This window comes from Heteronotia binoei, chromosome 4, assembly GCF_032191835.1.
Source record: "Heteronotia binoei isolate CCM8104 ecotype False Entrance Well chromosome 4, APGP_CSIRO_Hbin_v1, whole genome shotgun sequence".
Taxonomy (NCBI): Eukaryota; Metazoa; Chordata; class Lepidosauria; order Squamata; family Gekkonidae; genus Heteronotia; species Heteronotia binoei.
In genome coordinates this window covers 50,799,931-50,812,977 of record NC_083226.1, presented here as the reverse complement: position 1 = coordinate 50,812,977, position 13,047 = coordinate 50,799,931, and the positions used below count along the sequence as shown (strand labels likewise).

The window sequence follows — 13,047 nt, the reverse complement described above, 5'->3', positions numbered from 1 at the left end:
TCAAGCTGGCAGCTTATAGCATGGACTGTTTTTTTGAACTCTAAATGATTTTTTAAAATCTGGATCGCCTTTGAGAGCATTTAGAAAGCAATAGGCAAAAAGCTGCTATGCTGTGCAGACAAGCCTCAATTTTAAAATGACACCTTTTTTTTCTCTTGCCATTGCTAAAAACGTTCTGATTTAAATGAGCTTTGAATTCAGATTGTCTCGATCTGGAAACGCTGCTACTTTTGTCTAAAAGCCTCAGATGTGCTAGAAAGAGAATTTTTGGAGCTTTTTAACCCCTTTTCTGTGGATTACGGAGACCTGGGAAGAGCCTTGCTGCAACCACGCATGCACATTCAGCTGCTTTTTCTCTCCAGTGAGGAAGGAAGAATCTTTAACCCTGCCCTGCCTGATTGCTGTGAAAATTGTCGAACCCAGAGAGAGGAGCCACTGGATCTTCTGTTTCCACGTCTTCAGAAACAGCCATTGCAAATCTTGGTTTTGATACCATGAGTAACCTACCAGTGATAGGATTTAGTAACATGAAGTTAACTAAGAATAATTTCTCATTCTGGCTCTTGCTCCTAACCAGAAACCCTTACAAGTTTGTGGTGTGGGTGAGATCAAAAGGAAATTGCTTACCACTGATGGAGATTTAATGCCAGTAAGATTGAAAAATGTAGCTTATGCACCTGAATCAATTGACAATTTACTTTCAAGCCAAATGCTTATAAGAAATAATTATGCTATTTATTTTGATAAAGGCGATGATGGTGAAATTATTCAGAAGAATTCTGGAATTAGTTTTAAACTGGATGAAAGAAATGGAGCCCATTATATTATGGACTTAAGTGAAAAGTCAGGTGCTGTTGATGTTGTGGAAAGGACTGTTTGCCAGACTGAAGGCAGAAAGTATGGCCATAGGAGATGTGTTTATGCTTGGCATGTAAAGTTAGCACACAGAAGCATGCAGAGTGTTGAGAAGTTGCTAAAGGATTGTGGACTTGATGTTGTGCATTGTGATAAATCCAAGGAAAGATGTGATGTTTGTCTGAGAGCAAAAGGAACTGCACCTTGCTTCAGTGGAAAAAGCAGTGTGCATAATGAAAGGTTTTTGGAGACAATATTCAGTGATGTTGTTGGACATATAAAAGCTTCGATTGGGAGAAAGAAATTATTCTCAGTTTTCACAGAGGCAAAGACAAAATATAGCACTGTCTATATGCTCAAATCAAAATATGAGACTCTTGATAAATTTAAAGAATATGTTGCCATGGTTAAAAACAGATTTGGGCATGCACCTCAAAGTTTGCTCACAGATGGAGGTGGCGAATATTGCAGTATTGAGTTTAAGAAGTTTTTGAAAGCAGAAGGGACTGAACACAAAGTGACTGTCCCATACACTCCACAGCAGCATGGGAGTGCAGAGAGACTTAATCGTGTGTTACAGGAAATGACCAGAGCAGTGCTCATGCATTCTGGATTACCTAAAGTCCTGTGGGCTGAAGCTGTAAACACAGCACTGTATATTCATAACAGAACACCTTCAAAAGTAACAGGAATTACTCTGTTCCAGACTTGGTTTGGCAAGAAGCCAGGATTTAAACATATTAAAACTTTTGGAGCAAAAGCCTATGCATATGTTCCTAGAGAAAATAGAGGGAAGCGTGATGCAAGGACTGAGATTGGGTTCATAGTAGGATATCAGTGGGAAAAGGCTACAGAGTCTATGATCCAAAGCTGAATAAGACCAAACATTGTAATGTTGTGTTTGTGGATGACAGTGATTTACCTAGAGCACCCTGTGTACCTGAATCTGATCCTGAGGTTACTGATGATGTTTCTGAAGATTGGTGTACCTGGTTACCTTTAGTGACCACCAGTGAACTGGCAGGTCTACCTTCTGAAGACTTTATTGAACCAGAAGGGGAAATGGGGACTGCACTGCAGGGAGCGACAGAACCGCTATTCTTTTTAAGACTATCAGAAAGGAACACAAAAGGGCAACCACCACAGAAATATCGATACTGTGACACTGTGAGATCTATAGAGACTGTGAAACCTAAAGAGGAACCCAAGAGCTGGAAACAAGTGTGTGCTTTACCTAATGAAGAAAACGAGAAATGGTTTCAAGCAATGGAACAAGAGATACTATCCATTCATGAAAAGGATGTATGTACTCTTACAAAGTTACCTGCAGGAAGAAAGCCTGTTGGATACAAGTGAGTCTACAAAATAAAGTACAGAGATGATGGAACTATAGACTTCTACAAAGCAAGGATAATAGCCAAAGGCTATGCACAAGCATTTGGAACTGATTATTCAGAGACTTTTGCACCAGTTATCAATAGTGCTACACTTAAAACACTACTGAGTGTGGCATCATCTAGAAATATGCTTGTAGAGCACATAGACATTAAGGCAGCGTTCCTTAATGGTGAGCTATCAGAGGAAATCTATATGGAAATACCTGAAGGTTTTCAAGTCCCTGGCAAGGAGAACTGTGTTTTCAAACTCAACAAAGGACTGTATGGTTTGAAACAGGCCGCAAAAAGTTGGTATGACAAAATAACTGGACTACTACAACAACAAGGATTTGAGCAAGGGAAAGCTGAACCCTGCATGTACACTAGACTTAAAGATGGAGAATATCAATACATTCTGGTTTACGTTGACGATTTGGTTGTCAGCTGCAAGATCAAAGAGGACATTAAAGACATTGTTGAAAAGCTGAACAAAGAGGTTGAAGTCAAAAGACTTGGAGATATTAAACGCTATATAGGAATACAGATTGGGAGACTGGAGGATGGAACCTTTCAGCTGTGCCAAAGACAAAAGATTATAGACTTTATAGAATCTCTTGGCATGAGAGACTGTAAAGAATCTAAGATGCCTCTTCAGTCTGCATACCTGAGAGCTCAGGGTGGTCAACCACTCAGAGACATTGGAGAGTACAGAGAAGTTATAGGAAAACTCCTGTACCTGAGTAAAACTACCAGAGCTGATATAACAGTTGCTGTTAGAATATTGAGCAGAAAAGTAAGTTCGCCTAATAACCATGATTGGAATGCAGTAAAGAAACTTGCCATATACTTAAAAGGGACTATGGACTTAAGACTGATCATTGAACCTTCTGAGAATCCCAGACTAGTTGGATACATGGATGCCAACTATGCATAAGAATCGTGCAATTTTAGATCAACCAGTGGATACTTGTTCTTCTATGGAAATGGACTAGCAGAAAACAGACTATAATGGCACAATCTACAGCAGAAGCTGAGTGTGTGCCAGCAGCCATTGCCTACCGTGAACTTGAATGGATTTTTCATCTGCTGAAAGACTTCAAGATAAAAGAACCTGTACCTATTGTAATGTTTGAAGATAACCCAGTGTGTATTGCTATATGTAAAGGGGAAAGTAGATCAGCCAGAAGTAGATCTATTGGTATTAAATGTGAGCTAGTGAAAGATCTACACCAGAAGGGGCTGATTAAGATAGAATATTGTTTTACAGAAGCTATACTTACTAAGCCATCACCTTGTGCTAGATTTGAACGTATGTGAAATGATGAATCTAGTTGATGTGAATGTTACCGTGAATAATGAGTAATGGCTTTTGAATGTATAATGACTTGCACATTAGGCATTGAGAAAGGGTGTTGGAAATATGTATCTGTTTTGTATGTCCTTTGCAATGTTCTAAAGTTCCAGTCATTATAGGGTTAACACTACTTGATTCCCTATTGTCTGCATGACCTGGGAAGAAAATACTGACTGCTGTCAATCAAGGTCTAGAAGCGGGAAAACCTGTTTTGTCTGTTTGGTCAGTCAGGTGACTTCCTTTGTTCAGGCAGAGAGGTCAAGAAGAAGGAGGAAGTAGTCTCCATTAAGCACATGATCTTCTAGTGTGAGGATGTAGTTCTATAGTATTTGTTATTTTCACCTCCCAGTACCCTTTCCCTGTAAAAATAAACATGTTTTTGCTTTTTCATGTTAAATGCCTCTCAATGATTATTTGATCCAGTGATCCATCGCACTGTTTGTGAATGGGACAAATGGGCAGTTTCCCCCATTTGTAAATATGCTTTATGCTCTAATTATATTTATGAGTTATTATAGGTCTCCCCAGCTGACAATCCATGGCAACATTGCAGTTACTGGCCTGCTTTCTGAGGATGGTCAAGGGTCCATTCATGACAATTTGGATAAGGAGACTGCAGCAGTCCTTACGAAAATCCCTTACCCTGATGGTCAGAATTCATACTACAGGCTACATTGCTTCTGGAGCAGCAATTGTCTGGGACTGCAAGGCCATCCAGTTGTTGTCAGATAACAACCACCGCCTTATTGAAGGCACTAGCTGGGGGTTGAAGGCTGTCTTCTTGCTGATGCCTTGTTAGATGGTCTAATTTTCATTTCCACCACTGTGGATAGTAGGTTAAGTGCTTGGCCGCAGAGATGCTTCCAAAATCCATTGTCTCTGCCTACCCATTCCAGGGTGATCATCTCTTTGGTGACTGGTAGGACTCTGTTGAAGAAACATGATGAGAAACATGATGAGAAACAGACCATGCCCCAGTACATCTGTTGTCCAATAGATGGGGAAATCACTCCTTTGTACTCAGCACTTCTCGGATGTCCTCCAGTCTCTCCTTCAAAGAGGGACTTTTGTTTTGAAATTCTGCAAGCAGAGTTTTAGTAGGTCTGCTAGGGCAGTGTGAGTCCTAGCCTATCAGTGTGACTGCATGTCCCTTTCAATGGGAGTCGGGTTTTCCTCCTTTCCAGTCTGAAGGTTTTCTCTAGCAGACCTGTGGATCTTGTATGCAATCACCCACAGTTACAGCTTAGAATCCACGAACTTTTATTGGAATGACTCATTCAGTCTCTGGTGTCTAAAGTCTACACCCAGTGACTCATTGCTCCTCATCCCTTTGGCTAAGATCAAGTGTAGTAACTGTTCTTATCAGTCTAATATCTGATATGTCCTTTATTAAGGTAAAGGTGTATATGCACAAAAATATATATTAAATACATTTATGGAATTGGAAGATGGAAAAGGGGCATGCCCCATTTACTCCATGCATCGACCTGTTATTGAAGTACCTCCGCGACAAATCCAGAACATTATTGGGGAGGGTACTCCATCTTATTCAGTTTCCAAGAGAAGTGGCACTCAAAGGGCCATCTTGGATTTCAGCTTTCTCAACAAGATTGTCAAGCTCTGCATTTGTACAGGGAACCTCTGAGTTCCATGACAGAGGTTCTTCAACTCTGTAATTTTTGATTTCAATAGACCTGACAGGTGCTTACTTAAACAAGATTTTTCAGGTTTGCATTGAATAGCCAATGTTTCCAATAATGGACTTCCCTTGGAACTTTCCACTGGTCCCAGGGCTTTTACCAAGATGGGCAGATGGACTAAGGGCATCTCAGGCATCAGGGAATTTATGTCCTTCTCATCAGATCCAGCATCCTCTCAAAATACATTTAGAACTCCTCTGCATGCAGGAACATGATTTCATCATCAGCTAGCCACAGACTTCCTTTCAAATGGTTCAACGGATCGAACATCCGGAAGCCATCATCATCACATCCTGGAGTTCCCATTCCTTTCGCAGAAAAGGGCACAGAGTTTTGGGTTGCTGTGATCCAGGCAATCCAGGTCGACTGTTCATTTTGTACTGCTTCTAATCAGGGGTCAGTGGTTCTCTTGCGTGGGTACAGGCCAGGCTTCATTCCGAAGCACAGCAACGTTTTATTCATCCCTACCAATGGTCCATCAAAGAAAACAAAATGACTTCCGGGTTATGTCGCCTTGAGCTCAGTGGGGGTCCGCGGATCATCTCTCCTGTGGCCCCTCTGAATCAAGCGGGTGGAGGGGTGCCACAGATTTAGCACCCCCAAGGAGACCCTGAAAGGGTTTTCTTTTAGCATGGGACTTTTACAGGAAGCCAGGAGCACAGCGGCGGCTGTTCTGTTCTTGTATGCCACAAAGCTCCTCTGCCATGATAGCTGATGCAGCAGGAAGAGCTGAACGCTCGACCGCTAGCTTTCTTTTCTTTCAATAAGCTTCTGATGTATTGCTTCCCTACCTCAAGCATGTCAATTCTACTAGGCAAGTAAGTGTGCTTTCAATACCACTGGCTAATGGGTCATTTTACAAAACAACAAGTGGGTCAGTTCAAAGGAAGGGAAAGAGGTCGATTCCATCTCCACTTTCCCTGTGAACGAGGCTTCGAAAAGTTAAAGATCATCTTTAAGCATTGGAAATAATCTGAATTAGACTGAATACAGATACCTAAATCAACCTGGACTATAATTGGATATATGTTAAAGAGGCTATTATCTGGCTGCAATATGGTCTGAACAAAAACGAGATATATTCTAGAGAGTTTGTCATCTGATTGTAATTGAAATGGTAACATTCAAAATCACAGCTGGAGGAGATTTGGAAAGGCAGACTAACTGGGTCTCTGAGCTACTTTTCAACTTGGATTAATAGACTGAGTTTGTTGACAGAGAAATGGCATTGCCAAGCGAAATGTTTTATAAAGGAGACATATTAAGTAGCATAAATATTAAGTAGCATAAATTCTCTGAAGCAGTATCTTGGTTTATTAACAGAGTTGATTAAGAAAAAAATGCGAGCTTTTGTGCTGAAAGCTAGCGAAATCTCAAATCTACATTAGAAGAGTGTTAAAGAGATCCTGGTGACATCTGTGAAATTGGAAAGGGAGAGTGATCCGCTGGGAAATGAACAAAATGAACAAAAGAAAACAAAAATGGAACCTTATGGCGCAGTTAAAAAGAAAGACCGGAAATTGAGACTGATTGAAGTTTTGTCAAGAGGAACAAATGTTGTGGAATTCTTCCAACTTTTACCGAGAGGGATGACTGCATTAAGGAGAGAGAAGGTGCATCTCAACCAAAAAATCAAGATGTGGAAATTTTTCAGGAAGAAAGGTGTTTGAATTGTCTTTCTCTCCATGGATAGTCAGATATGGAACTCTAAATAAGAACTGACATGCGATTTTAAAAGGCTAAGTGAGATTTTTGGGGTATATTAAGTTGTTTCTCCTAGAGTAATATGGATATAAAAGCTAAAGAACTGAAAAGTTTTGAAAATAATTTTATGTAAAAAATAGTTAACTTAGATTAACTTAAGAAGACAAACAACATAATTATTTTGTAATTTGGCAGATTTGTTCTTAAGGATATTTGTTTCTTATGCTCATTTTAATGACGATATTGTTAAACTAATAAACTAGTCTGTATTTTTAACATGGTTGAGTTAAGCAGCAAAATATTAAGATGTGGAAATCTTTTAGGAAGAAGGATTTTTTTACTGTTGTTCCTTTTGTGGGTAATTAGATATGGAATTTTTAATAAGAACTGATATGCAATTTTAAAAGGTCAAGTGTGATCTTTGGGAAAGTTTTACAAAAAAATGTTATATAAATAAATAGTTAATTTGGATCAATTGTTAAGAAGGAAGACAGCACAATTATTTTGTAATCTGGCTGTTCTGCTCTTACTATGTTTGTTTGGAGAAACTGTCTATACTGAGATAGATAAACTACTATGTTTTATTTTTAGCTTGTTAAGGATAAAGATATTGGTTTCATATGCTTATTTTAATGATGATATTGTTAAACTAACATGTTAGTCTTTGCTTTCAATATTGTTAAGCTTAGCTAGATATTATATGCCTCTGTCTACAGGGATCTTTTCACACTACGAGTCCTCAAGGTTGGGGAGTGATCCTGAATGAGGTTCCAGTACAGGATCAGAGGACTCTTGGTGAGCACAGTCTCCCCATCAGCTTCTAAAATCCAGGGCCATCCAGCTGGCTCTGAATTATTTCAGGTTGGATCCAGATCACCAGCATGTCTTGGTCCAGATGGAAAATATTTCTGTCAGGTCATATTGGAACTAGCAAATGGGCACTAGGTTGTCTCAGCTCCATAGAGTGGCTTTGAAGATCCTGATCTGGGAAGAGAGGAACCTCATCTCCAGCAGAGCAGAGCATATAGGCAGAGTGGACAGCACACAGGTGGAGTAGTTGAACAAGAAACCATCTGCAAAAGGGCATGATTTCACCATTCTAAGATCTTCAACCTCATTTGTCAAGCCCTCTGACATCCCCTTTCAGACTGCCTTGTGTCAACCATGAACCATCAGCTGCCTTGTTTCTTTGCAAGGCATTACTGCACGAAGGGTGATGGATGCTCTCACGTCTCCCTGGCTCCTGGACTCCTCTTCACCTTTCCCTTGATTCCTCTTATCTCCAAGACCATTTGCAGGACTGGGGACCAGGAGGCTGTGGTGATATGGGTGACCCCTTGTTATTGTCTTTGATTCTCAGTGATCACAGAGCTTGACCATCCTCTGTCTTTTCCAGTGACGCTGGCCATGATTCGTCAGGGCCAGATCCAGCAACCCCAGCCAGACCGGGTCTGTTTGACTACTTGGAGATTAAGTGCAAATGCTCAGCTTGGTTACTCTTCCAGGGTAATGGAACCTGTCTTTTTTTCCAGGTGCCAGTCTACCATTTATAGTCACACTACCTAAAAGGCCTTTGTGATATGGTGCAGACAAAAACAGATTGAACTGTTGCAGTCTCCAGTGTTTTCTTTGTTAGTCTTTCCTCAGGATGGTCTAATGTTAGGCCTAAAGCCATCCACTCCCCATAGACAGATTGCGGCTCTTGCTACTGTGCTTCCTGTCTTCGGAGGGTGCAAACTGATTAAACATCCTTGCGTCCTGTGTTTCCTGCAGAGTTCTTCACTCCTGGTCTCTCCTCCAATACAGTGCTTTCCTACTTGGAGGTTACACACGGTATCATTTGTTTTCACAAGGTCTCTCTTTGAGCTTTCAGAAAGGTTGGTCCGAACTGGAAGTGTATGCAGTGCCTCCTTTTATTTATTGTACAATCAACTCACAGAGTCTTCCGCAAAGATAGGTTAGTACTTGGGACTGATTGAACATTTTTGCGTAAGATTTCTTTGAAGGTTCACAGATCACAAGAGATCTGTCTTGCTATAGTTTGCTCACAGCCAAGCATCGCAAGGTATTTGTGCAACATACCTTGGACATCCACCAGGCATTCAGTATCTACATCTCAAGGATGGTGTTCATCAGGAAAATGGAGTTTCTTCAGCAATATCTCACGCCAGGTCTGGAGGTAGAAGTTAGAAGGTTTCATTACCTTAATTTCTCAAGGATAGTAATATTGCGGCCTACAAGGCTTCTGACTTGGAAGCACCTACCAGAAATACAGCACGTTCCCTGTATAGTTCCTTCATCAGTGCAACCTTTTTTAATACAGCATTGGCAGCAGCTGCTCATAAAGGGGCTATATGTTCTAACATTTCCACCTTTGTTTTTCATTAGAAGCTGAATCCTTGGTTTCAGCTGATCCTAAGCTTGGAAGTAGAGCCCTACAGCACTCCACAGGGCAACCTATGATGATGACCCACCCATTTAAGGGACACTGCTTTGGGGGGTCCCACAGAGATGGCCTCCACCTCAGAGGGAGAATGGCCCATTGGTATTTACCATGAAAGGGTCCTTCTCCTCTGAGGTTAGGAGGTCATCTCGTCCCTCCTGTCATCATCATCCTTCCCATTTTTCAGTGCTGTTCTCTTTTCCCCTTTTCTACCCTTTGTCTCATTGTTAAGAAGGCAGACAGCACAACACTGGGTACTGTTATATTCTTGTTGAGAATGTTTCTTTAAAAGAACTAGAGTGTTATTTGAATTACGGTTACTGTTTTTGGAGTCCCAGAACTGAAGAGAGGGTCATTCTGAATGTGCTAACAGGAAGTTTAAAAAAGTATTTCCTGCCTCCTTAAAGGATGGATGGGAATAACCCACAGAGATGGCCTTCTGACCTCAGAGGAGAAGGAACCTTCACGGTAAGTACCAATGGGCCGATCTCTCTTTTGTGCGCTCCTCCCACTGAGCATGCACAGCCCTCCACCACACATGCCCAATGGGACGGGCACGAGAATCCCGCAAGTTCCCTTCTGACCGCTACGCAGATAGGATCTTCCTCCTGTTTCTCATCGGTACTTAACCTTCATTCTCTTCATTGCTTTTCTCAACAACATAGCCTGTAAAACAAATGGGTTAGTTTTTTCTCTCTTCCCTCCCCAACAGGGGGAAGCCCTTCTTCTCCTACCTTCGAGTGTATGGAAAAACTTTGGGGGTGTTTCAAACGCTTTAAGAGGTGCAGCAGTAAACTCCCCCCTCCTGATGGCCACGACCTCTGTCTGCTTTGCCTGGGAGAGGGACATCACCCAGAGACTTACACCTGTTGTGCTAAATTCTCCAAGCAAATGTGAAAAAATCGCGCCACGTGACTGTGTGCAGCGCTTATGGAAGCAGCACTTACCAAACCCAATATGCAATCTCAAACTGCTTCTGGGCCTGCGTTGACATCGATACCATCCACATCGACCTCTTCCACCCCAACTCTTTCTGACGCCAACTGGTCGGTGCGGAAACGCTCAACTCTGGCATCAGAATCGGAAATCTCCACTCGTGCAAAGAAATGCAGGGAGGGAAAAGAGCATAAGAGGGACAAGGACAAGAAACACAAAAAAGACTCCAAGAGCCCTCAAGAGCACCCAGGCCACCCTTCTACCTCTATCAGTCTGGTAGAACTGGACAGGGTACCTCCGCTAAAGCTACTAGCCTCGCCTATTCGCCAGGCATTTTCGCAAAAACTACCCCAGGAGGAGACCTTGGACTTCGAGATCGATCTCACATAGTAGATATCTCACTCCAATTCTGAACCGAATCCTCCACTCCGACTAGACCCATAGGATCATGGAGCCGCTTCTCCATTGCTTCCATCTAGACCACATACACTGATGGAGGCCCCTGCGCCAAAGGCTCCGGAGGATTAACCTCCACTTCTACCATCTCCATCCTGGGATCTAAGGTAATGGCAGTACTTCTATGGGGCATACCCAGTGCCATCAGCTTTCCCATGGCTATCCCATCCCCCACCGGACTGGGACTCATGCTCTATAGCATCGTGTCACTCATGCCACCAAGACTCCCACCGGATCCCCTTGCACCAAAGTGCCCAGCTGAGCGCCCGGCTGCCCCGGATCCCAAGCACCCACCTCCACCTTGAGACTGAGGACTCCTGAGTTACCTCAACGGCCGTCGGAGCCCGATACTGCCTCGTCCCACTATGAACCCGATTCTGATTTGAACTAACCGGATCGCCCAGATTCTGACACAGAGCCATCCCCGCCTCAACACATTGCAGAGGAATTGTCGATCTCCCCGTCTGCAGACCTTAGGGCTTATGGCGATTTTGTCAAATGGATGGCGCATTGTCTCTTGTTACTAATCACTCAGTCAAAACCGATCATTACTGACATGGTCTTCGACATCGTCCAACGAGATGCTTTCACATCGGTGGCCTTGCCCATGACCACAGTGCTCCTTTAAGCAGCAAAAGTTGCATGGCCCAAACCGGCTTCCACACCGATCTGAACTCGATCCAGTACACGGCACTCCCCTTCGGAATTTCAACCACCTCCCGGGTCTTTACCAAATGATGGTAGTCATTGCGGCACACCTCTGTCTTCAGGGAATCCTTATATTTCCCTACATAGACGACTGACTGGTAGTGGCCCCATCGGCGGACACCCTTCAGCTGCACCTAGACACCATATAGGACTCCTCTGAGACCTGGGGCTCCAGGTCAATACACAAAAATCCCATCTCATTCCTTCAGTGTGGGTACAGTTCATCGGGGCCGTCTTGGACTCTCACCTATGCAGAGTATTTCTTGCTCAGGAGAGGGCTTGTGCACTGATCAACCTTATAGCTAAGGCGATGCGTCAGCACTCTAGATACAACGGCTCTTGGGACTGATGGCAGCTACCATGGCTATACTCCTCCATGTCTTGTCTCCGCATGAGACCTCTGTATTTATGGTTTGTGAAGACTTTTCAGCCAGCTTGACATCCACAGTCTCAGTGTCTGATGCTCTCAACCCAAGTCCTGGACTAACTCACTTGGTGGGAACAAGATCACAACCTACTGCAGGGCGCTCCTTTCCAACTACCAGCTCTGGCCAAGGTAGTGACAAAAGATGCTTCACTGTGGGGCTGGGGAGCTCACTGTAAAGGAAAGCTAGGGGTTAACCAGAAACTGAAGACGCATAGGGCCTGCGTCAGGTGACCTGAGGGTGGGGGCAAAGTACTCAGAACTCTCAGGAAGAAAAAAAGTCTGGGAGAGACAGAGAAGCTGCTGAGGCAGTGATTCAGTCAGTTGGTCAGTGTTGGAGCCTGACAGAGACTGAGAGGGTCAGTTCGTGCCGGACAGAGGCTGAGGGGACAGCTGATCCTGTGAAGGAGCTTGAGACAGTGACGGGAAAGACTTCCAGAGGCTGCAAGCTCGACAAAACCAGCCAAGAGGGCTGTGTGTGTGTGAGTCAGTCAAGACCTGAACGGTCACAGACACCTATAGACAACTCTGAAGATCTAGAGAGGTGGTTGAGGGAGTGGATGTGGGTCTGAGACACCAGAAGGGCTGAGAGAGGGACTCCAGTCGAGGGGTGAGGCTTGGCACATCATTCCCAAGAGACCAGACCTTTGCTAGAGGTGGAGAGAGCAAGTTATAGGGAAACTGTGAACTGTGTAACTGAGAAACTCAAAGGAAGAAAAAGTTAATGTGAAGCCTGAAACAACTGAGCAACGTGTTAGCCTGTGTAAATATCTCCCATATCCCCAGTTTAAGACTTTGTGTTATAATAAATCTGTGGTTTAAGTTAAAGTTCTCGAGAGCCTATATTTTTGGGAAAACAAACAAAGCTGCTGTGGTCCCCTATGAAGTGAATTATATTTCCATCAAATAAACAAAGTAAAATACCCCGAAGAGACTGAAATAAAGAGATCCAGTGAGGCCGTGAGGCGGGCGCTGCTACACTCACCTGAGTGGCCTCTTATGTGGGGAGTCCCTGGGAACCATAGCTTCAGAACTGCCATATAAACTATCTAGAGCTCCTTGGGATATGCTACACCCTATATTCCTTTCAC

At 43.2% G+C, this 13,047-nt stretch overlaps 1 protein-coding gene and 1 pseudogene across 1 annotated transcript in view; both read left to right on the top strand.

Annotated features, from left to right (window-relative positions):
* The window catches only part of CNTLN (centlein), a 380,111-nt gene that overhangs the window by 80,447 nt on the left and 286,617 nt on the right, over nucleotides 1-13,047 (top strand). The gene's annotated exons all lie outside the window — the stretch shown is intronic.
* LOC132570625 (U2 spliceosomal RNA) lies at nucleotides 4,900-5,109 on the top strand (annotated as a pseudogene).